Genomic DNA, 10,620 nt, shown 5'->3' on the forward strand with positions numbered 1-10,620 from the left:
GATAAGACTAGTAACGGCAAGCAAATTGAACAAATCATCAGCCACAACTACTCTGTGTTCTACTCGTGCATAGAATCTACGCATAGACCTAGCTCATGATGCCACTGTTGGGGAACGTAGCAATAATTCAAAATTTTCCTACGTATCACCAAGATCAATCTAGGAGATACTAGCAACGAGAGAGAGGGAGTGCATCTTCATACCCTTGAAGATCTCTAAGCGGAAGCGTTCAAGAGAACGGGGTTGATGGAGTCGTACTCGTTGTGATCCAAATCACCGATGATCCTAGCGCCGAACGGACGGCACCTCGCGTTCAACACACGTACGGAACGGAGACGTCTCCCGCGCCTTGATCCAGAAAGGAGGAGGGAGAGGTTGAGGAAGAGAGTCCAACAGCAGCACGACGGCATGGTGGTGATGGAGTGGCAGTTCTCCGGTAGGGCCTCGCCAAGCTCACGCGGAGGAGGAGAGGTATTGGAGGGCAGGGGCTGCGCCAGGTGCAAGGGTATGGCCGTCCTCCCACCCCTCCACTATTTATAGGTGGGGAGAGAGGGGGTCAGCCCCCCTAGATCCCATCTAGGGTTGGGGGCGGCGGCCAAAGGGGGGAGGAGTGCCTCCCAAGTCAAGTGGAGGTCCTCCCCCTTAGGGTTTCCCCTCTCCCATGCGCATGGGCCTTGGGGTGGCTGGTGCCCCTGGCCCATTAAGGCTAGGGAGCCCCTCTACAGCCCATGCTGCTGTATTGGACGTGGTGGAACATTTTCTGGACCTCCAGACCCCTCTGGAATCCTCCGGAACCTTCCGGAAGCTTCCTGGTACAATACCGAAAAAACCAAACTTTTCCTGGAACCCGAACAATAACTTTCCATATATAAATCTTTAACTTCGGACCATTCCGGAACTCCTCGTGACGTCCGGGATCTCATCCGGGACTCCGAACAACATTCGGTAATCACATACAAGTCTTCCTAATAACCCTAGCGTCATCGAACCTTAAGTGTGTAGACCCTACGGGTTCGGGAACCATGCAGACATGACCGAGACATCTCTCTGGTCAATAACCAATAGCGGGATCTGGATACCCATGTTGGCTCCCACATGTTCCACAATGATCTCATCGGATGAACCACGATGTCAAGGATTCAGTCAATCCCGTATACAATTCCCTTTGTCTATCGGTACGATACTTGCCCGAGATTCGATCGTCGGTATCCCGATACCTCGTTCAATCTCGTTACCGGCAAGTCTCTTTACTCGTTCCGTAACACATCATCCCGTGGTCAACTCCTTGGTCACATTGTGCACATTATGATGATGTCCTACCGAGTGGGCCCAGAGATACCTCTCCGTTACACGGAGTGACAAATCCCAGTCTCGATTCGTGCCAACCCAACAGACACTTTCGGAGATACCCGCAGTGCACCTTTATAGCCACCCAGTTATGTTGTGACGTTTGGTACACCCAAAGCATTCCTACGGTATCCGGGAGTTGCACAATCTCATGGTCTAAGGAAATGATACTTGACATTAGAAAAGCTTTAGCATACGAACTACACGATCTTGTGCTAGGCTTAGGATTGGGTCTTGTCCATCACATCATTCTCCTAATGATGTGATTCCGTCATCAACGACATTCAATGTCCATGGTCAGGAAACCGTAACCATCTATGGATCAACGAGCTAGTCAACTAGAGGCTTACTAGGGACATGGTGTTGTCTATGTATCCACACATGTATCTGAGTTTCCTATCAATACAATTCTAGCATGGATAATAAAAGATTATCATGAACAAGGAAATATAATAGTAACTAATCTATTATTGCCTCTTGGGCATATTTCCAACAGTATCCACACTCTCTCTTCCTCCTGATTAACCTGCCCCCCATTCATGCCCTCCTCTTCTGTGATTTAATCACAAGAGTTTCTTATCTTTGTTTGTGAAGGTCCTTTTTGTGTATGCCTACAAGTTGTTCGATAAAAATCCAAGCAGGTTGTAGGAGAAGGTTAATTCCATTTTATGCCCTTTTGTGTACTCAACGGTTCTTTTTTTTCTAACATTTAGCATGCAGTCAACATAACTTACATGTACAATGTATTACCTGGTCATGAAACTTGCCTACTCAAGATATGAGTAAATTGAGTAAATTCCCCAGAAAATATAGTTATGCTTGATTTAATATGGTTTGCTGTCACGCACAAGTGCACATTTAGTGAACTGCAAGCTTAAATCATGACAATGTTCTATGCTGAGCAAATCCACCCTTTGCAGGTATGCTTAGTAACGTCAAAGAGATGCCGCCAATTACAAATTATGATATTCATCATTACACATTAGCACCACCATGGATAGCCAAGATCCTTCCCAGCCATGATAATCAGGTATCTTAAAAGGTGCAACACATTTGATTTTGGGTTGATTCTGGTTCTTGTATTGAAGGCTTGATGTCTGTGAGTATTTACTTAAGAGGAAACTTGCATATGATGGAGAAGGCATTCATGGTAGAGGGAAAGGTTATTGTTGATCCTTTTTGTAAGATTTCCCCACTTCGCTTTTTTAACTGTGCATGATTCCTTATGGAGATTCACAAAAGGTGGCTACCTCAGTAAATGAATATACTTTTGGAAGATTCACAAAAGATTAGGGTTTATATGCATGTTGTTATCCATGACCTGTGATGGTTTAGATTGGAGCCTAACTGAATTAGTTGAATGTAGACTTTCTGATATGGATAAGCATATACAAATAAGGATCAACATTTGATTGGGTGTTACAGAAAAAAAATGGTTCCAAGAAATTTGTGAAGATGTGATGAAAGCTACAGATTTAGAGAATGAGTTTGCACTATTGCTTCTAATAAATGGTATGGAAGATTTAGAAAAACAACCTACACTATTACTCCCTCCGTGCCATAATTATATAAGAGGTTACTACACCCAATATATGAGTACACTAGATGTAATAACATTCTATATTATGGGACAAAGGGAGTGCCTTATAGGAAACTGTATGGTGAACACCCAGTTTATTACATGGTTTATGTATGTGCTTTATCCTTATTGTAGTTTTAGTCATAGGTCACACATGCACTATTTCTAATAAAGGGCCATGTTTCTGTATGGTGTTTATTGCTATGATGTTTACTATCGGTGGTACCATAGATTGTTGACTATATTTGTTTTGTACTCTGTTCTGCCAGAGTGAACTTTGCTGTCATTTTCGTCTATCCATCCAGAGGAAGTAGATGATTGATAGAGATTCGGAGGAAGCAATTAATAAATGAAGATCTTGAGGCTCCTATTTCTTCAGGTACTTCCTTTACTTGCAGTTTCCTTTTAATTACGAGCTACCTCTGCCAATATAGTCATTTATTTATTTCATTGCCAGTCTCTGTTGACTGAAATGTAACCATGCATGGGTAGCTTAAATGGCAGCAGTTCTTAATTAGTTAGAAAAAGACAACCAGATTAATCTTGCTTCAGATTATGTTTGTGCTGCTATTGCCCATCATCGGTTGTGTTGTTACTGCTGTTTAAACATACCTGGAACGGGTAACAAGCGGCAAGCCGCTCTTCAACATTGTCGATAACAGCCAGAGAGTGTCTGAATATGAGCGTTGTCGATAACAAGATAGCTAACTATCTATAGTAAAATTCAGCTCCACGTGTTTAGTTGGTACATTGCTTCTAAAATTTATGCACCCTGAAACTTGATTTGCATACTCAGAATATAGTCAGAAATGACAAGGAATTTAGCTTCAGAATTGACAAGGAATGCTCTTTTCTCTCTCTTTAGATTCATTGCTAGCCCCACAAAGGAAGAGGATGCCAGGACGAGGACTGTAATCAATCCCCGCCTTACTTTCCCAACGACAGTGTGAATGACTCCGAGCCTAGGTGAGCAGCGGCCAGACCAGTACTTCCCCACCTGCGTTGCTTTCCCTGTTATTACTGAGTTTGTGTCGTTGTTGTGCTCCTTCTCTCCCTTCTCCCAGGTGCTGAACGTACCCATCTTGCTGATCTAATGTGTATCTATCAATTTGATGCAGCGTTGTTGTCTTATTTTCATGACGGCGTGGTGTCTCGACGCGTGATGGATTCACTCACACGGAGGAAGCTTTTCTCCGCTACTCCGGCGACAAGCGCACAAGCTTTTGGGTCCATGGCGCCACCGGTAAACAAGGTATGTCCTGTTCCGTTGATTGATCAGTTCATCTTGCTTTTAAAATTCTTACACTATGATTTGCTCAAATTCTATCAAGTCAACGGTGGAAATTGAATTTATTTATTTGAAATGCATGCCATTTCTCCCTGATCATTAGTTCATGTATCTTGATGATGTAAACCTGGTGTCGTTTAATCTTTTTCCATAAACTAGTCATTTGGGAGTTTATTGCAAGCTATACCATCTTGATGCGGAATTGCAGATTGTGTTCTTGCTATAATTTCTTACGATTGGTGCTGCCTAATGTGTTTTGCAGGTACAGATCTTGGTGATCATGAGTATTAGTAGCTATATATATCCATGTTCTTTGTTCTCATATTAGTTCACAGATAGGTTCTCGACATGGGTAATTACTCTCTAAAACAACAATTTAGTGGTGTGCTAAGCCACTATTTCTATATAATTATTATCAAGAAAATTTGCTCTAGCACGTATGCTTTGCAGCCAAGTCTGGCGAACAAAGTAATTAAGATGAAGCATTTTCCTGATTTTCTTAACCTGGAGCTTTTACCATCTCTTCATCGCATCAACTTTTACAGTAGCATCCAGTCAAATCTTTGTTTCTATGTATTTTTAACTCTATTAAAAACTAAAAAAATTGAAGCACCAGCAAGCCTTTTGTTAAATCTTATATTATCCACAGTAGGATATCTAAATTCAGTTATGCTTTAATCTTAAAATCTTGAGAAGGCAATTTATTTACCTTGGTTTGTTATCTTGTGTTATGCGCTACTAAATGATATGATCCTATCTAAGATGAGAATATGCATAGGAATGGGGCAATTTATTGTCAAAGAAAGTCATGTAGTACCTTGCTGTGATTATTAGCCTATTGTGATACTCAATACCTAACAATGAAAATGTTTTATGACTGAAAGTTTGACGTGATCTCAAGTATGATTTGCTAATGTTGGTTACAGGATCTCCAGCCTGACAACAAAAGAAAGGGATGTTGCCCCGTTATCGTCGTCATCCTCATGGTTAGTTACATGATCTCAAGTCTCTCTCTCCAATTTGCTAATTGTAGTCCTATGTATGACTTGGTAGACGAGATGTGGGTTCCAATAGCCTCTCAAGATTATAAGTAGATTTCATATATTTGAACAATGGACTGGGATTATGTTTCATATACGCATATGTGTTTATTGTATCATTTAGTTCCGCTGCCACAATGCCAAAGTTTTACTACTCCCTCCGGTCTGAATTAATTGACGTGATCTGCCGATAATGGTTTGAAGTGTCAGGCTCGCTGATATATGTTATTTCATAATATGCATAGGGTTTTTCTCTATCCACTTAGACGGATTATCACCCTTTTCATGGAAGGATATATAAGTTTAGATCTGAATATATTGTTAAGGCATTCTCAGTATCGAATATATGATGGTACAAATTCCAGAGTCATCATTATAAACAACAAGGGTTTATGCCTTTCCAAATTAATTATGTAAGTTATCTTTGAGCCTTCTCCTGTTCACAAACTTTAAATAGTCTTGCCGGTATGTAGGGTTATAATACATGTTTATACATTTTATTCGTTTTAGTGCATTAAGATTGTGATCTCCTTACTATCATACTGTTTGCTTAAAACAAAGACCGACAAACCTGCTCCCACTGTATGCACTCCCGTGTCGTTTACTCTTCATTGGAAATCTATGGGCAAGTGTAGAAAAATGAGAATCTGGTTCTTAAACTAAAATTTGGATAAACATGGAAAGTGGAAGTTTTATTGCTGATTTTTCATATAGTTTCAGCCACGACAAACTGTGGGGGTCCTAATATTTTCCTTTCATTTAATTTGGCTTATAAAGATCTCCAATGGACAATGATGATAGTCGTTTAATTGTACTGCTTGCCCTGATTATGATTGCTGCATTGCATATGGTTGCTTCCCATATATTACTTTTGTCTGACTGTAAGTTCAGAAATTGTTGCTTTGTAATGATAATACTCTTATTGATCCCAAGCTTATTGCTTTGGATGCTGAAATATTTGACTGCAAGTTCAGACATTTGCCCGTCAGGAGGTAATTTGAGGCTAAAAGTAATAAGAATAAAGAACATATGAAACCAGTGGATATTGCTGACAAAATCTTATTATGGTTTCAGTGTGAGAGCAAGTTGCATGTTGTATGAACTAAGGGCAAATTTGTGTTGTTTCCCTGGATATTGCAGGAATGGGTGAACCAAGGAAAATAACGCCGGTGTTCTAAGATATTTTGAGATTAGCCTTGATAGTTGGATGCCCTGTACCCGTGAGGCGGTCGCTCATGTAAACTCCAAGGTAGTTACGGCAGATTGAAGAATTCATGTCTCTGAAGCATGGTATTTGAGTTAATTTCAAGCCCCTTCTCCCGTTGTAACTGGTGGTTTGCCATCCCAGATAAACCCATGTTGTCTAATCATCGTGCAGTGGCAACAACTAATTAAATCAGCCTATTGTCCCCTGCATAAAATAGTCTTTCTTAAATAGTTAGCCCGGGTTAATAATTTTTGGTGCAACTATACTGTACCATCTCTATACTTTGTTTGCTTCCTTAGTTGTTATCTTTTGACATCTAACCTGCTTTATGGCTGCTAATCATGGTCCTGCTTATGTACATATTTGTGTAGGTTCAGTTTTTGTCAACATCGGCTTCTTTGATAACTTAGTCTTCAAAATTCGAGAAGTGTGGGTGTGTGACCATACTGGTCCTCCTATGCAAAATGGATTTACCATTGTAAGTGATAATGTTTGTTCCACTCCGGTTTTTGATGATCTGAAGCATTCACTAATTTTGCATCTAGCCTCGACCTCTCTATATTGATAAAGTATAAAACCACTCTGGAATTAAGATATGTTCGACATCATCCAGTCATTCTGTGGTGGTGGTAGCCCCTTCGGAGGTAAACTGTATCCGAACCAACTGAATGACTGCCTGCCATTGTGGTATTCCTTCACATGTGATTTTGTCCATTGAAATACTATCAGAAGTACCTTCATTTGCAAGTTGTTTAGATAGATTTTTCTGCCAGGAAAGAAAACTTCTTATTTCGCTTTCGTCTCAGCATTGTGGTGTCTAATACACACACACACACACACACACACACACACACACACACACACACACACACACACACACACACACCTTTGCCTGAACTCTGATGCGGCAGTATGAACTTTTTCTTCATGCTAAGTAGGTGGGTGAGGGTTAGGTTCGGCAAGACTGTTGTGTGTTGCTGCTTGTGCAGGTGGTGTTTTTAAGTTTGTAAGGGCTGTTGCCTGGATTTGGCTCGTCGTTTCTGTCTGCTTCATAAATAAAATGGAGCGGGGGGTAACCCCTTTCTTTTAAACAATAAAATCCTTTGCCCTGTTCGCTGCTCTTTGGCCTGTAAAGCCGCTATTTAAATAATGTATGTAGGAACTTCACAAAAGGACATTAAGTTGCATATTATTCACTATTCTATCATATGTGAATTCGAAGAATAATATGTATTTTCCCCTACCACCTCATGCCAATGCCCATTTTACATTCAGTACAGATCACTTTCATTGAATTTCCTCTCTTTTGCTCATTTCAATGTCCATTTTTCTAATACGTAATTTGGTGGTGTTCTATTTAGAGTGTCAGTTACTGGCCTGTCTTGCAGTTTCCGCATCCTTGTTGCTTCTATTTTAGTACCGGTGCAAGGTGGCATCTATATCGGGTTGTCCGCAATCTGAACTTCTTTTACAGTGGCACTCTTTTACTTTGCAAGCGAAATGCTTGAGAAATATAAATCTTGAAAATCTACTGGTAAAGAAGGTGCCGATCATCCTGTTATGGAATTGCTTTATAAGACCAATAATCTTTCGTGATTTGTTTCTCTCTAATAGTGTGGCGTGCCCAAGTCTATTCATATTGCCCTAAGAGGCTTTCTTTTCTTCATTTTCTATAGGGATGTAGTGAGAATGGATAGTGAGAATGATGCATTTCCAGTTTTTTATCTTTGTGTCTATTTTGTTGTTTTTAGATGTTTAAGATAGTGGGATCATGCATGCCTTTTACAGTTTTTCAGTTAACAAATTTTGTTCAGCTCGATCAGTTTTTGATTACTGTGATGTTAGTGTTCTTTCTTAGCACCTTCACTTTATTTTTCAATTAAGTTCATTGTTCTGTACTTACTGCTATACTTTGTTCAAAAATCCATTGTTCATTGTTGTTTATTAAATTAGCCATGTCCATTTGTTATTCCTAGGATTTCCTTAAATAACTATAATAGATGGAACATGAGAACATGTCCATCTCACAGAGAATTAATCTTGCTTCCTTACAGAGCCTCTGAACATGATGATCATGTGGACTAAGCTTGCATGTGGGTGCGCCAAGGAGCATGTCCAACCTATGAAGGGATAACAACTAATTTGTCAGACTTTGTGAAGACATCATGGATTGGAGAACGTCAGATATGTGTCCTTGTGTTCAAGGCTAAAAGGGGCAAACTGTTGCTTGCTATCTACCTGCTTTGACAAGGTTGGTTACTAGGTCGTCATCATACATGCAAATGTTCCCTTTGACAAGGTTGGTTACTAGGTTCTTTGTGAGTGTTTGGTTGGACTTATGTCGCACCGCTGATCTGGCTCGCTTTGGTTATCTAACAAACCAACTATTGTATCTACTTGGTGCCAATTCATCGGCTTGGCTTACTTTTGGAACATAGTGCATATTTCCCCATTTGTTGTGAACTTCCAGATCTAATGTGCCATGCTTTTGGTATATTTGATCGCCTTATCCTGCCACAGTGCCTGGATAACTCTTCTGTACTGGACAAACTTGTACCAAGGACTGATCCATTTTGAGCAATCACTCTAAATTTTCTTCGCAATGGTTAATACGTTGTTTATGCGCTTGGAAAATAAGGCAGTTCCTTTGTTAAGACAAGACTAAGTGGGGTGCGTTAGGCCGTGCATCCTATCTTTTTGGGTCAATTCATAGATAATGATTTGGTGTATGGCACGGTACCGAACCAACATCATGCTTTTTTTGTATTTGCAATGCTCCAATGATTGTATTATCATATTGGGTATGACTGTAGCCGGTAGCGGTGCTACCGGGTGCGGCAAGCCGCACTTCCTATCTAGTGGAATAGAGATGAAGCACAACCGAAGGTTCTTTTCCCATGTTAGTTTTGTGTGTCTATGCTGGTAGTGCATCGATGGTATTTGCAATGTCACACAGAATTAAAGCCTCACTACTCTACCCCTATCCTGGTGTGCTCATCATAGCCCACATAACACACATCAGGGTGTCTGTGGTGTTTTCCTCCCACGGATCGTCGGGTCTATATGTGGTGTTTTATCATCCGACGGTTCGGCCTGTCAAGGTGGTGGTGATGGAATGTTTGCGTTCAAGTTTGTTCTGAGTGGTTCTCATGTTTCACATTTTTTTGTTCTCGATAATAAAACAATGAAGCAGCTCTTTGACAACCTAACTTGGAAGGGGTGTCTCTCAGCCTTATAGTTCTTAGTGAATCTATGGATCTTATGTTCTCGCCCATGACAGTGAGGGCTTTCAATACCTATGATTGTTAGTCCATCTTGTGCCTGTTTTGTATTATGTACTTTCTTTTACCGGAGGTTGAAGGAAAGTAAAATGCAAAAGATGGAGCCAGAGACAACAACTTCAATAGACTTTGATGTAACGTCCGATTGTATAAGGGATCGTTTTTATGTGTCTATGGTTCAGTTTCTTTGATCCGTCATACTTTATTTATTTAATGAATAAAGTTGGATCGTTCTAAAAAGAATCGAATTCATGCATAAGCTAGTTTATTCATAAGATCGAATTAATGAGGAAAAAAGGGCAATATGTTTCAGCATAAAGATGTTATTTATATCAATTTACTTTTGCGGAGTAGCAACCGCTATGCTCACTGCACCACAAGTTAGGAGTGGGATCATCTCCGTTCTCCAACGTATGCAGTTATGAAACTATATCTGGATCATCCTATCGTGCCAAAGTACCTACGTAGTGTATATTGAGGTGACATGTACTCCCTCTTTTTCGGTTTATAGGGCTCGCCCCCCACCCCCCACCCCCGCTGACCATGACTCGGGAGTGGGGGGACGATGTTGGCCGCCCCAAGTGGCGGGCGGACGACCGCCGCGACCCACCCCGCTCCTCCCCCGATGGCCTCCGGCGCGAGGCTGACCTGCGGCAGCAGCTAGCCCCCCCGGCCGGCCAGGCGGTCCCCGGCGCGTGACTCCCGCCGCTCCTCCCCCCGCCCCTCTCGCCGCTCCCCGACTCGCGACGACCGCCGTTCGCGCTACCCAGCTCGCCGCGCGTCTCCTCGGCTGATTTGTGGGACCGCGGTAGGTCGCCGGCCGGGGAGCCTAGGCCGTCCGCGCAGTGGAGGTCCCCCTCGCCTGCCCGTCGTCGGGA

The 10,620-nt window shown here is 41.6% G+C and overlaps 2 long non-coding RNA genes across 2 annotated transcripts; both read left to right on the forward strand.

Moving 5' to 3' along the window:
• Positions 1–1,936: 1,936 nt before the first annotated feature.
• Positions 1,937–3,284, forward strand: LOC119266699. The gene is made up of 3 exons (XR_005132106.1): positions 1,937–2,001; positions 2,268–2,377; positions 3,196–3,284. It is a non-coding gene; the product is annotated as an uncharacterized LOC119266699 (long non-coding RNA).
• Positions 3,285–6,402: 3,118 nt separating this feature from the next.
• LOC119266746 lies at positions 6,403–8,909 on the forward strand. The gene is made up of 3 exons (XR_005132123.1): positions 6,403–6,503; positions 6,833–6,939; positions 8,516–8,909. It is a non-coding gene; the product is annotated as an uncharacterized LOC119266746 (long non-coding RNA).
• Positions 8,910–10,620: the final 1,711 nt, after the last annotated feature.

Source organism: Triticum dicoccoides, chromosome 1A (genome assembly GCF_002162155.2).
Source record: "Triticum dicoccoides isolate Atlit2015 ecotype Zavitan chromosome 1A, WEW_v2.0, whole genome shotgun sequence".
Classification (NCBI taxonomy): domain Eukaryota; kingdom Viridiplantae; phylum Streptophyta; class Magnoliopsida; order Poales; family Poaceae; genus Triticum; species Triticum dicoccoides.